General features: G+C 35.2%; 1 protein-coding gene across 3 annotated transcripts in view; it reads left to right on the plus strand.

The window, feature by feature from the left end:
- The window catches only part of LOC145293760 (uncharacterized), a 631,027-nt gene that overhangs the window by 337,794 nt on the left and 277,774 nt on the right, over positions 1-15,459 (plus strand). For 2 of the 3 annotated variants that reach the window (XM_080140269.1, XM_080140270.1), the window contains exon 1: positions 8,416-8,504. The exons of the other annotated variant lie outside the window; for it this stretch is intronic. The gene's annotated coding sequence lies outside the window, so the exon portion shown is untranslated. Of the gene's footprint in view, positions 1-8,415; positions 8,505-15,459 lie in introns of those variants that run through there. 3 annotated transcript variants of the gene reach the window in all.

Consider the following 15,459-nt stretch of genomic DNA (forward strand, 5'->3'; position numbering starts at 1 on the left):
AAAAAAAATTGATGCCTTGGATTTTTTATAAAACTTTCTGAAAAGTTGGTACTAACTGATTTCTTTATAATTTTGTTTGTCTATACTTCGCGATAACTCTTGGGTGTGCCCCAGGGGCTCTTTTAGGCTTAATAAAAACACTCCATTTTGGGGACTATTTTACCAAATTTGTCCAAAATTTTCTGTGTATATCTAAGTATATGTTATCTATATTTAAAATTGAGTTCAGCACCATGCTTGTACTTGACTCACTGTCTTTAGGTTTTGGTTTCGATCTCAGCTCGAGTATTTTTTTTTTTTTGTTTTACTTACAAGGACTGAATAGAAAAAAAAACAATACTCTCATGCACATGTCTCAGTTTCTGTATGAATTAAAATATAATATTTATAAGTATTTTATGGCCTGCTAGTACTTACACACACACACGCACACACACAGTTAACAGTCTTTTAGCAAAGAATATTTAAAATACATAATCTATGCTTTAAATTTATTTCAGTGTAAAATTGGATGGAGTGCGTACATGTGAACATGTTTATGCTTATATATCTGTGTGTACCTGTGTGATTTTTTTTTTGCAGTGTCAGATGATTGAAAATGACACAAAAATGAAATGATCAATTATTTTCCTATCAAAAGAATTTAAAAGCTCTTCCAAAATATCATAAACCAAAGGATATTACCGCTTTTATTGAAAGACAGTAATTAAATTATTTTATTTGAGAAATTCTTTTTGTGGTGTTTGATCGAGCGATTTATAATCTTGCTACATATCTAATTAATCTTCATTAAAAAAAAAAATTCTTGCTTTTTATTCTAATCTTTGTATAAAGTAATGTCAGGACAAAATATAGATACAGCACCCCAATTATGCTACTAGAATTGGAATTTGTTCAAATTGTTTTTAAATTCCATTTTAACCCCAAGCAGGGCACAGTGCCACTTTGATGTAGGGGGCTAAGTCGTAGGGAGTCGAGCAGTAAGTTATCTGGTCACATTACACTTGAACTTTTGCATGTCAATACAGTTGGGAAAGCAGGAACCAGGAAGGGAAATCCAAAGCCTAGCAGTTCTGGGGAAGAAACTATTAAAGTAGAAGGCCTTCTAACATCTAGGGATCGCTACTGTGTTCGGGTGAGATTTTGCTGAGTGTCGGGTTTGTCGGGGTATTTACATGGAGGGGGTACAAGGGCCTGTAGTTCGTCAGAGCATCTACCATTAAAATACTTATAGAAAAGGCAGAGATGCAAAATTTCCTCGATGGGACAGAGGTTGAAGGTTGGATGACAGTTCAGGACCTATTAGGTCGGTGACTCTCGTTTGAACCCTGTCCAGGAGCGAGAGACTAGTAGCAGGTGCTCGTCTGAACTCCAATCTCCGGTCCCCCCTCGCCAATCTTTCACAAAAAACACCCGTCTAGCTGAATCCACTGTGAAAAATTTCCCCCACTCTATATCTGTGCCTAAATCAAAACGCGGATTCCATGAACAAAGCTTCTTTCTTAGAACTGCACGCCTGTGGAACTCTGTTCCGTCTGCCTGCTTCCCACCGGACTACAACTTGGATGTCTTCAAGTCCAACGTTAACAAATTCCTAATGAACCGCCCCCTTAATTAAACACTTCATCAAATCTCCACACTAACGTAATGTACTTGCAATAACCCTTATCCCTGAGTGGCTTCCAGGCCTTGATAAGTGGTGATCACTGTGTAAAAAAAAAAAAAAAAGATGCACCAGCCCAAAAGTGACAACAATACTCCATACATGGGGGAATGGTGGCTTTGTAGAGGTATAGGATGTTTTCAGGCATAATTAATTTTCTAGCATAGTAGAGATAGAGATCACCTTCCTCGCAGCGGCCCTGAAAATTCTCTCGATGTATCTGTTCTAACTTATGTTCCCTGTAAACATTAAGCCGAGGCGCTTGAAAGAAGTATTTTCAGATAATGTGCCTTTAGCCATAACTATTGGTGGTTGAGAAGATTTCCTGTAATTATTGAAGCAAACAAGCTTAGTCTTTGTAGCTTTGCATGTTACCATCCACTTTTGTCTCTATTCCACTACAAATTGGACGTCAGCTACTAGTGTTTCTGCCATTTCCTTAGATATGTGTTCATTTGTTTTCCCCTCGCGCCTGTTATAGAGCCTGGTGTCATCAGCAAATATACCCATCTCAGAGACAATTTTATCAGGGAGATCATTTATGAATATCAAGAATAATAAAGGTCCGAGGATATACCCCTGAGGTACTTCCGCATTTATATTATATTGTTTAGATGTACGACCGTCGAGGACAACCTGGATTCTTCTCTTATTTAAGAAGGATTTAATTATGTTAAGTATTCGTTCAATGATGCTGTATGATCTGATTTTCCTGAAAAGATCATCGTGCCATACCCTGACAAAAGCCTTAGATATATCTAGGGCTACCTCTCTACCCTTCCCTGAATTATCCAGTGTATTATATATATATGTTCAGAGATTAGTTAGGATATATGCTGTAGTCTACATCCATATTGTTGGTCAGAAATTTAGCAGCTGTAAAGTGATGGACTAGAGCTTGATTAATTATGGACTCAAATATTTTGGTGAAAAACGGGAGGAGGCTAATGGGGTGATAATTTAATGGGACAGTTCTTTGGCCAGAATTCTTGTAAACTGGTACCAGAGAAGCAGTTTTCCAGCAGTCAGGAAAGCAAGATTCATTAAGGCATTTGTTGTAAAGTTTGGAGAGGACTGGAACAATCTCAGCAAAACATTTATTTTAATAGCACTGCTGGGATGAGATCAGGTCCGCATGCTTTTGAGGTGTCTAGGTTTTTTATGATATCATGCATCTGAGAAGAGGTAATTTTCAGATTATTCAGTGTGGCGTGAGTCTGCAAAGAAAAGTCGGGGGGGGGTGCTGGGTGCAATGTTGAGTTTGAGACAAACCAACTGGCAAGCATGTTAGCCTTCTCGGTTTCCGTGCAAACAACCTCATGATTATTGGATAGTGGGAGAATTGTTGATTGCCTATTATTTACTACACTATCGTAGATTTTCCAGAAATCAGGCGTTCCAAATTTCTGTGCCTAGATGTGTTTTCTGATGGTTTCTGTATATTCTCTCTTAGCTGTCGCTATTTCTTTCTTACAATTACTTCTAGCTTCTATATACTTCTGTCGGTTAAATTTGCAGTATGCATGCTGCCTTTGAGCAATGGCAGCTGCACAAGTAGAAGTAAAACATTGGGGAAAGTGAGGTTTGCTATAGCATTTCCTTGGGAACATGGGCTTCAATTGCCGTTTTGAACAATTCAGTGGTCTCATATGCACACTGTTCAGCAGGAAGAGAAAACATATTTCCCCATGGAATATCTCTGATGAGATCCCTGATGACTTTCCAGTAAGCCTTCTTATAATACCTTGTCGTTTTGAGCAATGGCTCTTCAGTTTGGGTCGAGAATTAAGAGCGATTTCGACTATTATCACAGCATGATCAGCATTCTTGAGTGGGCTGTGGGCATCGTTACACAATTATCGGGAACTGCGGTCAGAAATAGATCTAGAAATGAGGCTTGTTGATCTTGCTGATCTAGAAAACGTATCGGAAACGTAACCGTCAGTGATAAGGAATGAGATATAGAGAAGCTATGTGTTATGCTACCAGCTGCGTCTGTGTAAGTAGAGAATCCAAGCCAATTGCTGTGGTGGATATTGAAGTTACCAAATACATGCACTTGTGCACTAGCATCGAGGGAGTGTTGTATCTATGCTGTCAGAGACTTGGTTGATTAGCTTATAGTCCTGGGTCGAGGGAGAGCGGTAGAGAAAATATAAGTAACTAATGTTATGTTGCATGTTAAGTCTAAAGCACATAAAGGCCTGGTTATCTGGTTCAAGTTTTGTTTCTCTAGCCAGGGGAGGGTGCTTCGAATATAGACTCCAAGTCTGTGCATATGTCTGTCTGAGTCCTTATGGCAAAGTGGGAGATAACCAAGCATATAATAATATAATGAATATAAACTAATCATCTATTGGTTAGTGTAGTTTTCTTTCCTTGTTTTTTTGTGGGTCACGTGGATTTGGCAAAAGTTATAGCCAATCACTACTTCCTTCGGGATCACGTAATCTAACCTATATATACTTAAATGTTTAAAGATCTAGCCTCTGTTTTCATTGTTGCTACTGCGGTTGATATGTAACATTATTGTTAATATGTTAACACGTCGCAAGAGGCAGAAGAAAAGAAGAGAAAAAAACTTGAACTCGCTTTTTCCGGTTTTTAGAAAAGTTTTTTTATTCCTCATGCTTCCTCCACGCGTGATTTCTCGCTATGGCTGCGACGTCACCCACGTCTCTAACATGATTGTGATCCTCTCAAACATGATCCCTGTCCTCAGTCTGCGCACACGTTCTTCTTTTTATATCTTTTTCTTTTCTTCCTCGCTGTGACGCCATTTTACACATGGCTTGACAGTTGCATGCAGCCACCATATGTGAGACCGCGCTCTCTTACAATCTGTCTGTCTGTCTCTCTCTCTATCTATTTATCTCCTTTTCTATATATATATATATATATATATATATATATATATATATATATCTTTATTATCAGTGGAAGACAATAAAAAAAGGATAAAAAGATTGGAATAGTTCATTATAAAGGGAATATCACCACAATTAGTAATGCTCGACATTTGCATACAGCCGCCATACGCGCGTCCGCACTCCGTTACAGATGTCTGTTTGGCTGCATGACAATAAAAGCTATCAGAAAACAGTTGCTGGCATAGCAAATCTATCCACGATAAAAAGCGTGATAATTTTTTCGGACCAAGCATGCACCCCTCTATTACCAAAGCATTCTTCACATGAGATCATTTTTTTTTTTTTTTTTACATATTTGCAAACGTTCATTCTTTTCATTCTTTTCTCTTTTTTTTTTCATTTTTCTTAAACTTTTTCTTCTAGGGGATGGGACATCCAACCAGATGTCTGACATTTACCCCTATTTTAGTGAGTCCAACCAAGAGATCTTTTCAGGATTCTAGCCGTCCCTTTCAGTGCAATCGTTTGTATTTCACTTGCACTTGGTTCACCGGGTATGCTTGCTATGTACTTTTTAAAGTTCTTTTTCATAAGCCCAGTTGCTCCTATGATGACTGGTATAATTGAAACTTCTTTTAATCTTTATTACTTCTAAAGCTTTATTTTAAAACTTTTATTGCAAAAATACAAATCAGGTAACGTGATTATGTAGTAGAGCTGACATCTATTCAATGTAGCCGCCTTCAGCCTCAATCATCGCTTTGATACAGGTCCGGAACTAGAAGCATGTCTTTTCCACAAGCGCTGGCTGGAGCTCTGCGAATACTCGGCGGATGGCAGCGATCAGGCTGACTTTGGTGTTGTGGGAGGTCATGTTGATGATGTTCTCGACGTATGACCAAATGAAGTAGTCCAGTGGGTCCAGATCCGGGGAGAAGGTGGGGGCAGTGAGAGAAGTGTACAAAGGTGTAGCATTACTTCTGAAGCCACACCTGGATGTCTTTGGACTTGTGGGCCAGCGCCGAGCTCTGCTGCCACACCCAAACTCTGCCAGCGGCCACCTGATTGCACCAGGGTATCACCGCACTTTTGAGCACATCCAGGTACACTTTAATGTTGATTTTCAAGCCGACTTCGAAGATGTGAGGTAGCATGATGTGGCCCTCACTTAAAACCACACCAAAGACCATAACCGTGACCGGAAACTTTGTTTTTATCGCCCTGAACACGTCCCTGTTATTCATGGTAATCCAGCAACGCATTTTAAGGGTGCTGGAAATGGTTCTGTTGTCATGACTTGGATTGTCAGAGAGCATGAGTAGTATAGCGGCGCATCTCCGATCTTTCTCGTTGAACATTGTGCCACTTTCAGACATTATAGATTTGTACACAACTGGCCAACTAGTAGATGGTCTGCAAAAAAAAAAATAAATAAAAAAATAAATAAATCAATAAATAAAATAAAAAATAAAACCGGTTTTCATCGAACGGAAATGGAATCGGGCGTCTTTTCTATGGCGACAATTTAGTCATTCCACCCTGTAATTCCTATTATGTCTTGTGCGACAATCAAACATTTAAAAAAAAAAATTAAGGGTAAAAATAAATATATTGTTATGTAATTTTATTAATTAAAGTCTACTTAAGCCTTGATAATGCATTTAAATTTACTTCTGAATCGCCTACATGCTAGGATGAGGTACTCGTTTTTTTATATTTTGTAACCTTGGAGATTTTTCGAGATTATTTAATTTTATTTTTCTTCTTCACCGTTTTTCTCTTCATTTTTTTTCTTTTTCTTCATTTTTATTTCTTTTCCTTCTTTTTATTCTCCTCTTTCTCTCTTTTCCAACTTCTCTTTCTCTCCCACCCTCTCTTTTTCTTTACTATCCTCTCTTCTTGCTTTTTTTTATTATCCCCCATTTCTCTCTTTTCGATCCCTCCCCTCTCCCTCGTATTATTTACATTATTTGCCTCCTCTCACTACTACCCCTATCATTTTACTTTTACTTGCGTTATTTTTTATGCCCCCCCTCTCTAAAATGTAAAGATGAAATTGACAAGAAAGATAAAATTAGGCCGTAACAAAAGAAGACGGTGTTAGACAAAAAATATGTCTCGGATGTAAAATACTTCCCGTTACTTCCGGTTGTGGTTAAAAAATAAACGTTTACAACACCAAATAAAAGTATTAAACAATTTTGTAGTATCTGTTCCGGCAGATTTTTTTTTTTTTTTTTTTACAAGGTGGTCACCACTTATCAAGGCCCGGAAGACACTCAGGGATAAGGGTTATTGTAAATACAGTACGTTAGTGTGGAGATTTAATAAAGTGTCTACTTAAGGGGGCGGTTCATCAGGAATTTGTTTACGTTAGACTTGAAGACATCCAGGTTGTAGTCAGGTGGGAAGCAGGCAGATGGAACAGAGTTCCACAGGCGTGCAGTTCTAAGAAAGAAGCTTTGTTCATGGAATCTACGTTTTGATTTAGGCATAGATAAAGAGTGGGGAAAGTCTTTGACAGTAGATTAAACTAGACGGGTGTTTTTCGTAAAAGATTGGCGAGGGGGGACCAGAGATTGGAGTTCAGACGAGCACCTGCCATGGAAATAACGATAAAACAAATATAGGCTTGCAACATCTCTTCTGTGGGAGAGAGGTTGCAAGGAAGAGAAAAGGGCATCTCCCACTAAGCCACGGAGTCTATTTTGTACTCTGCCAAGGCAGGATAGGCTATTTTTAGCAGCTCCTGCCCAGATATGGCAGCAGTATTCCATCCTTGGACGTACTTGGCTTTTATATAGATAGAGAATTGCATCAGTAGTGAGATATTTTCTGGAGCGGTAGAAGGATCCCACCATCCCATCTTTCCAGCGACCTTGGCAACAGACTTGATGTACGTGTTCCATTTCAGATTAGGAGTGAAGGTCAAGCCCAGAAGTTTGTCCAAACATGGGGCTTCTCCTAGACGAGAGCCATCCATTTCAATTGATGCCAGATAGGGATCAGAGCGTTGATGATGTAAAGATAGGAGTTTGGTTTTAGATGCATTAAAGGTAACCAGCCACGTCTTCCCCCACTGAACCACGCGCTCGAGATCAGAGGAGAGAGAATCAGAGAGAGCTTTGTCATTTACAGCCTTTGATGTGTTGCCGTAGATGGTCGTGTCATCAGCATAGATGTCAACGAATGATTTAAGTATGTGTTTAGGGAGATCATTGATGTAGATCAGGAAGAGAGTTCGGCCCATGATGGACCCTTGAGGGACTCCAGCATTAATACTGCAGGCATCTGATTTTTGTTCATCAACCACTACTCTTATGAGCCTATCAGAATCAAAGTTATATGTGGAGGCAACCCAACATATCAGACCATTGCTCTTCATACCAATTGTCACTATCCAGTCCCCTCTCGAGGGACCTGGTCCCCCTCTCCTCAATCACCACATTACAAAACGGCCTTGTACCTGGTTTGCTCGGTGGGGAAGCAAATAAATAACTAAAAGTATTAAAAGTTTTTATCTTTTTTTTATTTCGGAAGAATTGGTGTTTTAAGTATTTACTTTTTTATATAAAAACAATGGATTTTTTTATATTATAAAACTATTTAATGAAATTAACTTTATTTCGGAAATATAAGATTTAAAAAAATAAAGTTTTTTTTTTTTAATATTTTGAACAAATGAAATTGAATTTATTTCAAAAATATAAGAGTATAGTAAATTTGTAATATTTTTCTTACAAAAATAATTATTCACCGACGTGGTTTGATATTATTTCGAAAATATGAAAAGCTTCATTTTTTTTTTAGTAAGGAATATATGTAATGAAAAGGTGGTGCATTTTATATAAGGAACCTATTTTTTCGCTAACACCGTTTTCTGTTGACATCGAGTCGGAATTTCTCCTCTTATGCCTTCAATCATCATCCAAGGTTTAGTGATATATACACAGGAATATAATTATATAAAGGTAAACTTTTAAAATTTGTCTTCTTAAAAATGACGAAAGATTATTATTATTATTATTATTATTTTTTGAAAGAAATTTTGGGATTTTTTTTTTATCACATGACTTTTGTAGCCATTTCAGAAAGGTGCGTCTGCCATCTTGGTTGACCCTGACTGTTGCAATTCTTTTTGTAGAAAAAAAAATTTTTTTACACTTATTTTTAAAATGACTCTGTAAACTTTACTTTCCATTGTGTGCCCAAAACAATGTATATGATATTTGTAGCGTATAAGTAGGACTATCAAAATAAATGTTAAAATTTGACTAATTTGCAAAATGTGATGGCGGCCATCTTGAATGCGTTTGACCATCCGTTCTTGAAAAAATTGTCACTTTCTCATGCACATGCAAAACAACTGCTGAGTTATTGGTGTGTATCCGTACTATTTTTTAAATAAAACCAGTTTTGAATGTAGTACTGTCTGCTATTAGGTGGTAGACTTGTCGCAAGTTTCTGACAGCCACGCTTAATTATTTGTGCTTGCGCACCTCCTAAGAAAAAAAGATGCTTCTACATTTATCGACCCACGATTTCCATGTAGTTACTCGGTGTGCTCGGCAGTGAATAACCAGAAACGACCGGGAGAGACTTATTACAAAAAAAAAAAAAAAAAAAAAGCACAAATTGGTACCACCCCCTCCATGTAAAGAATGACGACAACCACTGAAATTCATTAAGTAATATATTGGAAAAAAAAGGTACTCATGCAGAGAGTGATCCGTGCTGAAATAATAAAGTTATTTAAAAAGCCATTCTTAACATAGGGAGGGGAGGGTGTTTTGTACATATTCTGTACTTTAACCTTACAATTGAATAAAAAAAACATATAATAAAACTTTAATTAAACGTGGAAATACGATTTAAAAAATAGCGCGAATTAGCACCGGAAAAAAATGTCTTAATATCCAGAAAACTATTTGTCGACCGTTTCCGGTTCTTCCTGTCATCTGGCGGCCTCAAAATATTTATAGTGAACGTATGATTGGACGAAAATAGTATACCCCAAAATGCATGCAAATTGATCAAGCAGTTTTATTAAAAAAAAAAAAAAAAAAAAAAAATCAAATTCAATGGCTAAAAAACGATCTTGCGACGCCCTTTTGAAATTCATCACTAATTACACCACCATCCCCCATTAAAATACTCTTTAGCAATAATTTAGAATAAGATTTGATAATCATCGTAATTCCTATAAATTTCCATTAATTGCTCAAGGATGGTTTTATTTATAAATGTGAGAAATTATGATAAGCGTCGGCCTTTCTAGGCGTCTGCCATGCCATCTTTTAATTTCTAGGCATGCGTGATTCACGTGAACGTGAGTTCACGTTAACCCCTCCCTTCTTGCTTCCTATTTAAAGCGACTGAATACCGCATAGGGAAGTGTTTTTTTTTTTTGTTTGGCATTGGCATTCCGGCAGTGAGAGGTTGGACGCACATTAGTGCTTCCAGACCTTAGAGGTCGCAATAGGGCAACCTGTTGCAGCTTTCTCTGTTTCGAGCCCCAGCAGAAGAAAATTCGCTATATGAAAAAAAAAAGCCCCCAAAAAACAAAACAAAAACACATCCTACTTTATCAATCTAAGCGATTTTGGTGTACGCTAATAAAGAAAATGAGCGTACACCAAAATCGCTTAAATTAATCAAGTAGTTTTATTTTTTTATAAATCGAATAATCACTTTTTGTTTTTTTTCATCTGAACAAACACCTTTTTCTGTATCTGATGTACGCACCGTCGCACCGGTGACGAGACAGAAAATACATTCCATTTTTTTTTTTTTTTTTTTTTTTTTTTTTTTTTTTTTTTTTACTGTACTTCTTGAAACAGATGCACTTACTTATCCGCGCAATTTTTTAAAATCGTATTTCCAAGTTTAAAGTTTTATGATGCTTTTTTTTTTTTTTTATTCAATTGTAAGTTTAAAGTACAGAATAGCTACAAAACACCCTCCCCTCCCCATGTTAAGAATGGCTTTTTAAAATAATAACGTGATTATTTCAGCACGGATCAATAAGTGCATGAGTACCGAATATATCAAATAAACATAGATGAGAGAAAGAAAAAACTTCATATGCTTTTACTTCCGTAGCCTTTTGGCTAAGAACAAGTTGTAGTATCTGTTCTGATGCTACACTTCATCTCTGTTTTCTGTCACTGACGGAGGCAATTTTTACTTTATCCCAATCTAGGGAGCCCTTTTCAGGGAGCTGGTTTCTTATTCCCTATTTCCCGTGTATATATATATATATATATATATATATATATATATCCCCGAAACAGTATTTCATGGTAAACAACTGATGATCCCTTAAATTACATTGGTACTATAGTGAATTCGAAAGAGCAAGTTGATGCAGTGAGTGTAGGTTATTAAATGACACTGAAGAAATAGTTTTCTAACGAATGATAAAAATATAAAAATTAAATTTTTTTTTTTTTTTGTATAGTTTTAAGATTAAAAAAAAACTTCCAAGATATATATGATGAGAATAATGGAAATAGTATTCCGACAAAATAGAGAAATAAAAAGGAACAAACAGAGTGATGTGTTCATCAACGTTTCGTCTTTATTTCATCCAGAGGAAGTCTCGAAATAAAGACGAAACGTTGATGAACACAATTCGGTTTGTTCCTTATATATATATTTTTGTTTTATTTTACTTCAGTCGAAGTTCTCAGAAATCAAGGGGCCCACAACCTGGGGCTAACATTTGAAGTCTATATGAGATACATAGATATTCGAATGTTCCATTAAAGTTCTTTATCTCTCAAACACTGAGTTAGTAGAAAAGTTGAGAACAGGATTTTCTTCTCCCCAATTAAACATTTTTATACGTTGTAGTATATCTTTCATCTTGGTTTCATGGTCTTACTGGATTCCAGGACAAGAATTTATCTAGTCTGGTGGAGTATCCAGCTTCGTGCTATTACTTGAGGTAATATCACTTGGAGAAGCTGCATCATTCCTCGGAAAAGCTGTGGGGTAGCCATAGTGAGGAGATCTTAATTGGGCAGCGAATACTATGTGATTTTGAATATTTGGTCAGGGTTTACTTCTATGGAAAAAGTATCCTCATGCCAGATTGTTCTGACAAACCCCTGTACAGAGAGACCTTAGACACTCGAGGACAGTGTCTAGTAGGCATTCACGTTCTCCCCAGTAGGCATTCAAGTTCTCCCCTCTGTGTGCGTGTGTGTGTGTGTGTGCGTATTTAAATTATGTTAATCTTCAAATATAGATTTTTATTGTTTAAAAACAAAAAAATACAATTGAATAAATCTATTTGCTTAACCATGAGTTTTCTATGCTTATTCATCTCCTCAGAGGAAAAATATTAGCTAATGTCTTTATTGGTTTTCACTTTATTTGCTAAAAAAAAAGCAATAATAAGATATTGTACTTTAAATCCAAAATGAATGATAAATCTTGAAATGGAAATTCCTGGTAGTACGGAGGTAGCACGGAGTAAGAGATCCAACGCGTCTTGTAATCCTTCCAAGGTAACAATCGAATAATAAAATTTAAATACCTAAATTTTGATTCATTTGATCAATCTTGCATATTGAGCAATTTTATTTAGCTGGGATTGTCTTATATAAAATATTACATCTAATAATATTTTGTAAGACCGAAAATCACTGGATTTGCATACCAGTAGATTATTCTGAAGTGTGTGTGTGTGTGTGTGTGTGTATATATATATATATATATATATATATATATATATATATATATATATATATATATATATATATAATGCACACTACCGGTGACGAGACAGAAAATATATTCCAAAAACCACGTACATTGACCAGTGGTTTATTTGTATAAATAAAACAGTTTTAAGCGATTAATGATACTGCAACGTAAATGTTGTAAGTTTGAATTATTGGTGAGTTTTCTCTCTTTGTTTTTTATGTTTTATTCAAAATGACGGACAAAACAACCGCGTTTCTATTTACTCATAATATTTGATTTTCTTATTTAAAATGAAAACTAATTGATCTATTTTACGTGATTTTTGGAATATGATATTATATTTTCGTTTTGTCATAAATACGTCCATCAAACGGGTTTTCTTTTTATTTTCTTATTTATTTATTTATTTTATTTTTTTATTTATTTATTTTTTTTGAGGGGGATATAGAGAAAATTCTTGATCAAAACCGGGAGCTGAATTTTCACCACGTTAAAAAAATAAAATGATTGTGCACAAGCCGTGTACTCGTGGGGAGGCATGTAAATCAGGGCCTGCAATAAGATTCATGTTTGTATCTTAAGACCGGAAATTGTTTTTAAAAGCAAATGAAGACATTTTTACTTTAAAAAAAAAAAAACCCTTGTTATTTATTCATTTACTTGTAAGAGAGTGAGGGGGCGACCTTGCTCGGCCTTACAATATTCTTAAATATATTCTAATTCATACATATTTCGTATTTATTATTACAGAGCCAATTCTGTATTGATTATTATATTGTGCCTAATATACAGTAGTGGTTTCCAAAGTAAAAAATCAGCTAGAATCTAAACCAAAATATTCAGCGTTCCAACTGCACTCTCTACCGTTTGAGCTAACCCAACAGATAGGTAAGAAATTTATAAAATTAAACTAGTTTTGGCTATGATTAGTTTACGCATGCGCAAAACTAATAAAAATATAGCGGAATGTTGAAATGAACATTTTGCATTTACACTTGGCAACTTCTGTACGCGTTATTAATTCATCCAGACGAGAAATTTATTCTTTATAATTCATCCTTGGTGTAATTTTTATTATTTCCTGTTAATTTCAATGATTTGTATCGGAAAATACGATTAAACATATTCTAATGTGTGCATATTCGCTATTTATTATTATAGAACCAATTCTCTATTGAATATTGTCTTGTACCTAATAGTACTGTTTAAGAGTTTATCGGTTGAATATTTACGCACACACATACATACATCTACTGTTTTATTTATATAGATTTATTTATTCAGTCATGTAGTTATTTATTATTTTGAGATGCGAGTTGAGGAGTTTCCTTAACAGTTAGATCTCCTTTTTATTATCACATTTTTTTTTTTTGATGGACATTTCTAGAATTTTTTTTTTTTTTTTTTTTTTTAAATAAAAAAAAAAAATAATAAATAAAAATAAATTCCTCATCTTCTTTCCGGATGTTATTTAATGAAACATTTCAACACTACCTATTTTTTATTTTATTTTTTTAAAATAATTTCTTATCGTTCTTGTCAATTCCAATTTGTACTCCCTCTCCCTTCATCCGAACCCCAACTGTCCCTCATCATCAACCGCCCCTTCCCATAATATATTTGCTAAGGTTTCAGTTAAAACTTTTTCCATCATTTAGTATATATGCATATGTAATAATTTCTCTTCATGAATATTTACAGGAGTACATGAATAAATTTCACTTTTGGACAAAGGATTTTTGATGAACCTCGGTTTAACAATTCTGGGTGAAGGTTTTTATTATAGATGCACTTTTTAATTTATATATATATATATATATATATATATACTAGAAAAAGTACCCGTCGTTGACTGGGCTAAAAAACAGCCCACAGAAAATGGACTCTGATTTATGAAAGTATGATAGGTTATGAAAAGGAACGGTTGTAAAGAGATAACTTCGAATTTGGGAGTATCAAAACCAAAGCAAAATATGATGAAAGTAAAAATAAAATAGATAAACCCCATAATTTATTATACCATACCTGTTCACACTGAAACACTTATCACAATATTCTGTGGATCTATATTAAAAAAACCTTGTTAAACTTTGTGACATATTTCCATTCTATGGAAGTCAGATGCAAACGAACGCCCAATAATTTTATTATACCATATTTCTTCAAACTGAAACATAATTATCAAAGTATACTTACGCAGATAGATATGAAAAGTCTTTAATAAAGTTTGTGCCTATTTCCATTCTATGGAGGCCAGGCGCGAACGCAGACCCCACAATTTTATTATGCCATCCCTATTTAAGTTAAAACATTCTTATCAAAGTATTATGTACATCTATATCAGAAACACTTGTAAACGTTTTGTTTTGTTTTTTTTTAATTTTTTATTTCCATACTTTGTGGACCAGGCGTAAACGTAGACCCCACAATTTTAATAAACCACTGTTCTGCCAGATCAAACATACCAATTCCTGTGTCTCGATACATCTATCATTATATGTAATCAGTTTTTTAAAATGGTCAACCATATAGGAGCCTATTCGTGACCAGACACACACACACACACACACACACACACACACACACACACACACGCGCGTTGGAAAAAATAATCAAAACACCTGATTTCCACTATTTTTCCCAGCCCTGTGTTTGTATACAATGCATATAACATGTATAACATATATATGTATACACAGGTTATACCCGGTGAACCAAGCACAAGAGATTCAAACAAGTGCACTTAAAGGGACAGTTAAAATCTGAAAATGATCTCTCGGTTAGAATGTATGAAATAGTTGGTGAATACTTGGCATCTGGTAGGATGCCCAATTCTCAGCTTGGACCAAATAAGGAAATTTAAAAAAAAAGGGTAAAAGCAAAATACAGTAATATTTCGAAATATACACAAATACAAGAGGTACACACACATCTATATCATACAAGAGGTACACACACATCTATATAATACAAGAGGTACACACACACACACCTATATAATACAAGAGGTACACACACACACACCTATATAATACAAGAGGTACACACACATCTATATAATACAAGAGGTACACACACACATCTATATAATATAAGAGGTACACACACATCTATATTATACAAGAGGTACACACATATCTATATAATAAAAGAGGTACACACACACACATCTATATAATACAAGAGGTACACACACATCTATATAATACAAGA

The sequence above is a fragment of the Euprymna scolopes genome, chromosome 15 (assembly GCF_053919585.1).
Source record: "Euprymna scolopes isolate OS-2025 chromosome 15, ASM5391958v1, whole genome shotgun sequence".
In the NCBI taxonomy this organism is placed as follows: domain Eukaryota; kingdom Metazoa; phylum Mollusca; class Cephalopoda; order Sepiida; family Sepiolidae; genus Euprymna; species Euprymna scolopes.